This window comes from Pinus tabuliformis, chromosome 2_2, assembly GCF_031772625.1.
Source record: "Pinus tabuliformis cultivar Carrire ecotype Pingquan chromosome 2_2, CPIR1, whole genome shotgun sequence".
Classification (NCBI taxonomy): Eukaryota; Viridiplantae; Streptophyta; class Pinopsida; order Pinales; family Pinaceae; genus Pinus; species Pinus tabuliformis.
The window spans coordinates 1,143,220,905-1,143,231,145 of record NC_142300.1 but is presented as its reverse complement, the minus strand read 5'-3'; positions in this window follow the sequence as shown (position 1 = coordinate 1,143,231,145).

Below are 10,241 nucleotides of genomic sequence, written 5' to 3'. Positions count from 1 at the left end.
TTGCTGCTGTAGCAAGGTGTCAACCTGTTCTTCTGTTAATATAGGTGGTTGTTCCACCTGTTTGCCTTTGTCCTTGCTTGCTGCTTGGGTTGTCTGCTCGGCAGTTCGCTGTTGTGTTGCTGGTGTTGTGGTGGCTGCCCCAATTTGCCTCCTGTAGGAAATAGGCACCTGTCCACAAGTTTCCAAGTCAGCTTGTTTTTGGACATTTCTAGCCTCTTGCTCAAGTATTTCTTCATTAGTCATTTGCTCTACTAATGTGCCCTCTTCCCAATCTGGTGCATTTGCATATTTTTCAATTTCAGGTAATCTTGCATGAGCATAGTTGCCTAACTTATACCTGATCCTCCTGAGGGAAATAGAGTGGTTAGGGTCATATGGAATCCACTCAAAACTAGTTTTCAACTGGAGTCCTTCCAGGATCCTGTCTGCCTCTTTCCAGCCTTCCTCCTTTCTGTTGTATAAGAAAGGACCTAGCTGATTTCTCACTTTCAACTGTGATTTCTTGTTTTTACTCTGAAAGTGTAGGTAATCTGAGTTCCCAAATTGCCTGAAATATTCTAAGGCAAACAGTCTCATGGGAACGTACCTTGGCAGCCTAAATGGATTTAATTCACATCCATACACCCTAATGACTGTGTGATTCTGGTAGAAGTACCAGTTGCCGATGTTGTAAAGCTTGTTCAAATGAAGAATTCTTTTCATGTCATCGGTCAGTCTAGGAGGAGGGGCACCTTGCAGCACTGTTAGGGCTGGATGAACAAATAAATCAATAAACTCACAGTATGTATAAGGTGATACTGAGGTACGATGGAACACAGGGGTCCAAAAAACAACTGATCTTGGGGTTCCTTGGGCGTTGAGTGGCCTCAAAGGGACAGAGAAGGTAGCTGGCTGGTTGAACAAGAACAGATGGTATATGTAGGAGGTGTATCTGAACAGCCTCTCCCTCTTCAAGTTCATGAACTGGTCATGAATCTTCTCAGCTATATAAGTTGCATAATCACAGTGGATAGCTGGAGGCTTACCTGGGGCAAATATGGACAGCATTGCCAATATGCAGTCATCTACATCTTCTAGTCCTCTGAATCCTAGGACATAGCCAATCAAGTCCACCATCATCCTGCCCAACTCATTCAGGTATTGGTAACCAATGGGAGGGGTTCTGACTGCTTCAGAGCTAGGGGTAACAAATAGCTGGTTAATCTTCACAATCTGGTCATTAGACAGGTTGTTTCCTCTCCTTATCAAATCTTGCATGGAAAGAGGGGTCAGTTTCTTGGCTGTATGAAAATGCAGCATCTGATTTATACTCTCTGGAGTGATCTGAAACAGGACTAGGCCTGTGGGGCTAATGACTGCCCTTTGGCTGGGGTCATAGCACTCTTGGCAACTGTAGATGAGCTCTGGCATTGGATTGACTTGGGGAAGGTTGTATATGGGCAAATTTGATTCCCAGATCCCCAGGATATCTGCTCCACTCATGTGCTGGGCTCTCAGTTCATTAAACATTAGGACATTATACTTAGTTCCCATAGGGAACCAGTCCAGCATCTGGTAATCCATGTCTCCCAGGGCTTGCCATGCTAATTCTTGGTGGGGGGCATTGATAGGCTTAATATTGAGAGCAATGGGAGTTTCCATAGCTTGTGAAGGGATAAACTGTTGCAATTTGACAAGTGAGTTGGCAAAGACAGACTGCAGATTGCCCTCTGTGGTAAAAACTTGATTTTCTGAACTGTCAGAGGGGAATTTACCAGCTAGAAATTGAAATACTGCTGGTAATTGGTTACAGAGACTCTTTTGGGGCCCAATTTAGCTCCTGGTAGTAATTCAGAGGTATTCAGTGGGGCATTTAGCCGAGAAAACGCAGGACGAGGGGTTTTCAGATGAATTGCAGTTTGTTACAACTCTGCAGGGAATTTTTGGACTTCACAGAGACAATGGTGGAGGTATAACCCGGTTCTAGCGGTGAAAAAATCTGTTTTACGGTCCTATTATGCCTGTGAGCAGTTTAGAGCAGAATGCAGGTCGAATGGAGGGCAGGGTAGGGTAAATACCTGTAACTTGACGTGCAGAAGTCGTGATAAGGTGTACTGCAGTTGCTGGAGTGGTCGCCTTTGTTGAATTTACAGGTTGGCGGAAATCCGGGCAGAAACGGTTAAACAGAGAGTTCAGCAGACAATAACAGTGAAATGGTAAAAAATGCGTGAAATTTGGTTAATATGAGATTTTTACCCATTTGGCGCTTTTATAGGATGACGTCAGCATGACGTCATTGGTGGGTCACGGTGATGTGACGTCAGCAGACGTCATCGGGGAGGACGTGGCAGCAGACGACCGGTCAACGGGGGTGAGGTGGCAGCCCAGTCAGCGGTGAGCTGGACGCGGCGGGACGGTCAAACAGCGGACGGGCGGAGGTTAAGCCGTGAAGGTTACGGTTAAGGCTTTAACCGTCACGGTCTCTCGGGGCGGTTAGAGTACGGCGCCCAGGGTGTCAGAGGGAGCTCCGAGACGGTCTAACGGGCGACGCGTGGCAGAGGCATGACGAGGCGCAACGTCATGTTCTCGGGAGTTAACGCGCGGACGTGGACGGCGTTCCGATATTGTGGTGGGCCGTCGGATCTGGAGGGCTTGATCCGACGGCTGGCGGAGGTGTAAGGTGCACGGCGGATAGGGCGGCGGAAAAATTTAACGTTTATGGGTTTTTTGACAAGGTTTTCAAATGTTTCAACCTCTGACCACCCGCACTTGCATTTGGGGGCATGCTGAAGGCGGGATTTTGCCTTTTATAAGGTTTGCGGAGGGTTTGTGGGCTAGAGGGGTTTAGAGAGGGGTTTATACCCATGCAAAGGTATTTTTTGAGGGGAAATGATCTGCAGCAAAGGGAGAGTATCAGAGATAGGTTCACCATGGTGGCCAGATGCCACTATGATCCCTCTTTGCAGATTTCTCGGCTATTATGCCTAGGGGAGGGAATATATAACATTTAGGGCTTTATACACCTTAGTGTTATTACTATTAGGGCAAGGGGTAGAATAAGGGAGTTAAATAGTAGAATTAGGAGTTAGTAAAGTGAAGGAGGGGAATCTTTGAGAAAGGGGATGTTAATGATGGAGTAAGGGGGAAAAAGTGAAGTTAGTGATGCTTTCTGCTGTGAATCCATGAAATTCACCACCTTTTTTGCTGATATGTCCATTGCCTTGGCAAAATATCTTTGACAACTATGTAATGGTGAACCTGTCCTTTCTGCAACCACAACTGCCTACCCAACTATTTCACCTAACATTTTTTAGTTTCTTCTTGGAGGGGCACTTAGACTTGCAACCCTCAATTGCCTTTTCTTTTCTTTGGCTTTTTCCTTTTTTACTCTATCTGCTTCTACCCTTATCTCTTCCAAGGTCCCAGATTAGGCTTTTGGGAACCTTTGTTTCTCTACCTGAACTACTTGTCTGCCAAGATTAAGCTGTTTGGACAGACTTCTTTCTCTATTCTACAACTCAAAATTGAAACATGGCATGATCCAGATTAGACTGTTGAATCATCCCCAAAAATGTAATAAGGTCCTCAATATCTGAAGTAATTTCACACACCTCTGATTACCTGGAAATATGGGATCTTTGTGCTAACAAAGCAGAGCCTATTTGGATTTTCAATAATCAATCATGAAATATGAAACCTATTACTATAGGTATCCAACACTAACGATGGAGCATTGATAATGGCTTGTTTGATCAAATTGAAAGCCTCATGTTCATCTTGGCCCCATTTAAAGTTTGCGCTATTTTTAATCATGCCTTGTAGACGAGACACGATTCTAGAAAAATCTGGAACGAATCTCTTTACAAAGTTGATCTGGCCAAGGAAAGATTGCATGGCCTTCTTATTGTGAGGTAGGGGAATTGTAGAAATTTCTTTGATTCTATCCGATTCAATGTGAATTCTAGATTTCGACACTATGAATCCTAGAAGCTTTCCTTCACTTAATGCGAAAAATGATTTTTTCGGGTTAAGCGAAATTCCATACCTTAAACAACGTTGGAAGATTTGTTTTAAATCCATGACCTGGTTGTTTCGTTTCTTGGAATAAACAGTAATATCATCCAAATAGATTACTATTGACTTATTAACTAACCCTTTGAATGCAATGTCCATGGCTCTTTGAAACGTGGCACCCGCATTAATCAAACCAAATGGCATCTTTTGATATGCATATGTGCCCCACTTAGTTTTGAATGTCGTTTTCAGTTGATCGTCAGGATGTACCAGCACTTGCTTGTATCCTGAGAATCCATCCAAGAATGACATTAATTTTGAGCCCGCAACTGCCTGCAGTATTTGTTCCATGGGAGCTAAAGGAAAATTATCCTTTTGGCAGGCCTTGTTAAGATTTCGAAAGTCAATGCAGATTCTGATATTCCATTTTTCTTTCTAACAGGTACCATATTGGAGACCCATTTAGAATTTCTAACGGGAAAGATTATTTTGGATTTCAATAACTTGTTGAGTTCAGTTTTAATCTGATTTTCTAAATTTGGATGGATCTTTCTCAACTTCTGTTGGACAAGTTTTTCATTATCAATCATTGGGATAGTATGTTGGATGATGGAGGTGTCGTATGTTTTGAGTTCATCGTAATTCCAAGCAAATACACTTTTATATTGTTTCAAGAGATGGATATATGCTAATTTCTCTTCAGGGGCTAGGCCAAGGCCTAGGTTGATGTTCTCTGGTTTAGCATCAGTTCCTAGATTTACCAATTCATAATTCAAAGTTTAACTTTGGAGCTTTGAATTAGTAGATCTTTTGAATCGATCTTTCCAATCATAAAGGTCTTCTAATTTTACTACTGATTTAGGTATAGCATTGTTAGTACTATCCTGTTGCAATTGTTGGTCATGTTGGTCTTCATCAATTATTTGATTGGTGTAGGATCCTTCAGATGTGAGAAAACTTACGATATCAGGATCGTCATTGAAAATTCTCCAATTGGTGATGTTATCAGGGATAGATGGTCTAAAAATTAACTCAATTGAAAATCAGTTAGGGCTAAAATCTTCTGAAGGAATGAGCTTGGAAGCTACGTTGGCTAAGGGGTCTACGCTAGCATTCTAGAGTCTGGGAATTGACGAGATATTAAATGCTATAAAATGTTCAGTCAGATCTTGAACTAAAGATTGGTAATGCTTTAAATGACTTGATAAACAATGTATAGTATTTCATACCTGGCTGATTATTATTTCAGAATCTCTGAAAACTTGCAGGTATTTGACGCCTAATCCAATTGCCTTGTACAAGCCTTGGACTAGAGCTTCGTATTCTGCGGTATTGTTGGTGCACTTGAATTCCAGTCTGCAAGTTAACATGGTTTTATCTCCCTCTGGGCTTACTAGCACACATCCTACTCCGGCTCCTTCGTTAGACTTAGAACCATCAAAAAATAATTTCCAAAACAAAGATTTATTTACGGGACTATCTATAAAATTAATGCATTTAGAACTATCTGTTTGAGAAAAATTTTCTACTTGAGATAAAATAGAATGTTCTAAGTAAGGTGATGTGTGAGCATTAAAATTTCCTAAGAAAGAATCTACTGAATAATTGCCAATGATGTTATAATTATATGCTACTGGTTCATTTTCTCCCTCAAGTTCTGTTACTATGTCTTTCTAATGTCGGTTCACGTTCAACTTTTATTTGGTTTGGTTTACCATTATAAGGTAGCCACAAATGTGACCAGTCAGTTGAAAAGTATCCATGAAGTTTTTCTGACCAATCTCTGCTAAGAATTAAGCCATAAAATTCAGGAATATCACCGACCAAAATGTCGATAACTTGACATACCTTTGGATTGGATGACAGCCTTATGGTAACCTGATTTAACTCACCGATCACTTCAACTTGCGATTGATCTAGCTGAACTATGCGCACAATGGATTTCTGTGGTTGAACATTCAATTTTGCACAAATTGATCTTGGCAAAATATTTGATGAGGCTCCAGAATCCACTAAACAATTATGCACATTTTTATTGAAAATTTCATAAGTAAGGAGAAATGGGGGAGTATGTGATCTCGATCTTCCTCCAATTAATGCGATATCATTTGGATCAACTTTATTTATCGTATTAGTTGGAGGTATTCCCATATCATGGGAAGCTTGAGAGATTACAACAGCTGGTAAAGGTGCAACTGGCACAACATGTAATTCTTTCAAAAGTACTTTCTGCTGGTGTTTTAACTTGCTCAATTCAAAAAGAGTAATATTTGCCCTAGTCTTTTTCATGTCTTCAACAATGTTATACTCCATTTCATCCGAAACGATTAGCGTTTTAGATGGAGTAGATGTGTTTGTTTGGACTAGGCTGGTTTGATTCACTTTAGGTGATGTTTTCTTGGTTGCGACTTTATCCTTAGTCATTGAGCTTGCGCTCTTTGGCTTATGTGTAAACTAAGGAGGATCAAGTTGATTTCTACTACGAGTACTAACCAGGAATACCTCTTGATCTTCTTCATTTGGGAGGATGAAATCCCACATACCTTGTAATTCTACAACTTCTTCTTCATCGGTATGCTCTTCAGTGGCGTTTTCCTCTTCTTCTTCTTCTAAGTCAGCATTTGAAATAACGTTAGGGGGTTTGGAATCAGTTGAAGGATTTCTTTTAGAAGGCCTGTATGGCTTTTTAGAAGAAGTTTCTGCTACCTGTTTCTTGATGTCGACCATTTTGTTAGACATGGTCTTTAAAATTTTTTGTAATCATTCTAAATCGAAGGGATCTTTCGGTTGTTTTTTCTTGGCATCTTCTTTGAAAGAGACCTTCTTAGATTTTCGTTCTTCCATCGCATTTTTCTTTTCTAAGGCTGTAATACATTTCTCTACTGCTATTGCTTCTTTCATATTTTCAACTAAGGTTGTTTTGTTAGCCCTATCAACAAATAGTGCTAAGTTTGATGGTAAAGTTGTAATATACCATTCACATCGCACTTCTTCACTAGGCTGAGAAGCAGTAGGTATTTTGTTTAGGATTTTATTGAAACGTAAATTAAAATGTTTGATAGGTTCTCTTGACTCGGTGCTAAGATTAGATAAGTCATTTATCAGTGTCACTGTAGACCTGTCATCACCAAACTTGGTCAAGAATTGTTCTTGGAAGATGTCCCAACTAGTAATAGATCCAGATGGTAATGAGAAATACCATGATCCAGCTGTTCCTTGCAAAGTATAAGGAAAAATTCGAACAACAGCATCCTCATTAACAAATCCATTAAGATTTATGGACAACATAAAGTTATTTATATGTTCTTCTGCTAGCATGCCTGCCTCAGGGTTAAACTTAGGCAGCCATTTTTCAGGATGGGCTGGTATCTGACTTAAGGGTGCAGGCATTAAGACTGCCCCTGGGTTATTCCATGGAGATTGGGCCATTGTTGAACTACTAACAAAAGAAAGCGCAGAAGATGATCCTTGCAGTTGAGAAGATGAGGATATTATAACTCCAGATCTTTGAGAAGGAGTTGAGGAAGTTGCAATAGGCTGATGGACGATGATCTAAAGTGGAGGAGTGGATGGTTGACTTCGTGGTGAAGAGGTTGAGATGGATGATGATGATGAAAGAGTCTCACTATCGGATCCTTTAAGAGACTTCCTTGCTCTCTTCCGAGAAGGTAGAGGTAATTCGGTTGGTTGAACACCAAAATTTTCGCTCTTTAACCTGATAAGAGGATGAGCCGGGTTATATTTCGAAGTCACGCTGCCTTGAGATTTATCAGATTTCTAAAGAGATATAGAAAATTGCTGAAGTTTTTGAATCAAAGATTCAACTTCAGGAGGTTCAATAGTAGATTGTTCTGAAATGTCAGGGTTTGTAGTAGCGGCTGTTGATCCAACGACTTCTAACTCTGGATTTAAAGTTTCTGAATTCAATGGAGAAGTCGGAGGAGATGGTGAGGGAAATTTACTCTTAGAATGGTATTTAGATTTAGATTTTCTTGCCATTCACAGTTTCAGGCCCTCCTTCTAGCACCAAATATGTTGAAGCCCCAAAAATCGGGTCTACAACAAGGGGGATACCCGCCCTGTCCGGACCTTGGTTGGCAGCTCCCTTTCCGTTTGGTATAGCGGCTCCAACTGGGGATATGGGACCAGTTTCCCAATTTGTGTGTGTGTGAGAAAGATCTGATATTTCTGTTTCTAACAGTTTCTCAATGGAATACTTCTAATCTAATTCTAATCTAATAATAAAGAAACTATATTCTAATGACAGAAATATGTAAATATACACTAACTCGGGGTGTGATTTTTCTTCTATGCGATCTAAAATGATTTCAAACAACAACTGGTAATAAATATCATTCAGCTGTTATGAGAAAAGAATTCAGTACAGATGAACCACTTCGTATAAAAAGTTAGACAAAACAGTTGTGCAAACATATCGCATAATGAGCTATTCATACACTAAGCATAAATAAATAGCTATCACCGAACAAAAGTGCCAAATGATAACTCAGGAATTCATACATTAATATATAAATAACTGAACTAGAAATCACTCTAACACAAGGCAGAAATAGTTAACAGATAGAAATACCATTTATAACTAGTCCTACTCATGAGCTTCAAGTGATAACGATTTATATCTCCTTGATCAAATATCGACTAAGAGTACAAAAGTGCAACATCAGTAGCAGATATCAAATGCAAACATCAATAAATCTTGTTCCATTCATTCATCAAAACCTCCTCAGAGGGTACAGAAGTGCATGTTCTGGGGATAAGTTTTTGATAAATTTTAGGACCGTTCTCTAAAAGCATGAGAAGGGTTTAAATACTACTAAACTAATTCTAAAAATAAATTATTACAAAAATGTAGGATGTGTTTTAAATGACCGTCCTCTTTTCAGGAAAATAAAATAAAATTAAAGCTAAAATTAAATCTGATATTAAACTACTTATGTATTTGGTCCTTGAAATCGCACACATGCAGCATCTGTTTGAGCAGAGTCGAATGGCTGACTTCCGCTTTTAGCTGAGCTGAGAAAACAAAATCGACAAGAGTTGGCACCATCTTTTCGTCTAAATTGATGATACACTTAACAGTCATCCATTGGCTATGTGGCTTTACCAAGTATGCCCAGTAATAATCCCAGTTCAACTTGGTTAATCCTTGAATTGCTTTTACCTTTTCTTGAGCTCTCTGTTTCCAATCTGCCTGTAGTTGTACTTTCTTGGGATTTTTGGGGCTTACAGATGACTCGGCAACTAGCATATTTCCTTTTCTAGAATTTTTTCTCAGTAATGCACGATTAGCACTAGGCGCTAGGCGCTAATCATGCATCGGAAACTGCCTCCGTTCCTTGATCGGGTTTCCTTGATGTGTTTTTCTCCTTTTGCGCTTTTTCCTTCCAACAGATATAAAATTCAAAATTTGTAAAAATAATACTTCTGTGAACTTTTAACCATGAGCCTTAAACTGTTTGTTTCTTATTTCTGCACTGTCCAGTATCCACTTCACCATGTCCATGTATGGGAGGATTTTTGGCCTTACTGCTATCCGGTGTAAGAATGAGCAGGCTAGCTCTGAAAGGGATGCTTCTGAAGAACCATTTGAGCCCACGGTAGCAGTAACTTCCATTACCCTAGGATTCTCCTCTTCGAGTAGATTATACATGCCTTCCCACGTAGCTATTCCCACGTCTCTGTTACAGGCCGTGTTTGTATATAAGGGTGCCATTTCCTTTTCTTCTGAGCTCGGGCTTTACTTTTCTTTCCCATTTCAACCTGTGTAATGCTTTGTATTGGCCTCTGTTGTCCATTCCTGCAATTCACAAGTGAAGCGAAAATGAATGACAGGGAAGGGTGATGGGAAAAGTTTTAAATGCTGCAGACATATCAAGCATACCACCTTAGGTGAAATGATTCTTTCGATAAGCACGCACCCATAATACATTATAACTAGAAACTACCTCATTTATTAGCATTAAAGCGCATAACCAGGTGTCAGCTTAAGGAAAATACTTTTCTTGAATAACACGCCTGAAAGATCTGCGATGAAGCGATTTTGCGATTTGCTTTGCAACATCGCAAAATTGCAATATCACAAAATCGAAATATGGAAAAATCGATCGCTCGTGACATCACATTATAGTATTATCGCTGCATCGCGAAATCGCAATATCACAATATCGCAAATCGCAAAAATATTATGTATGACTAACTTCGTTAACCTGTTTCCTGCGAGATGCGAT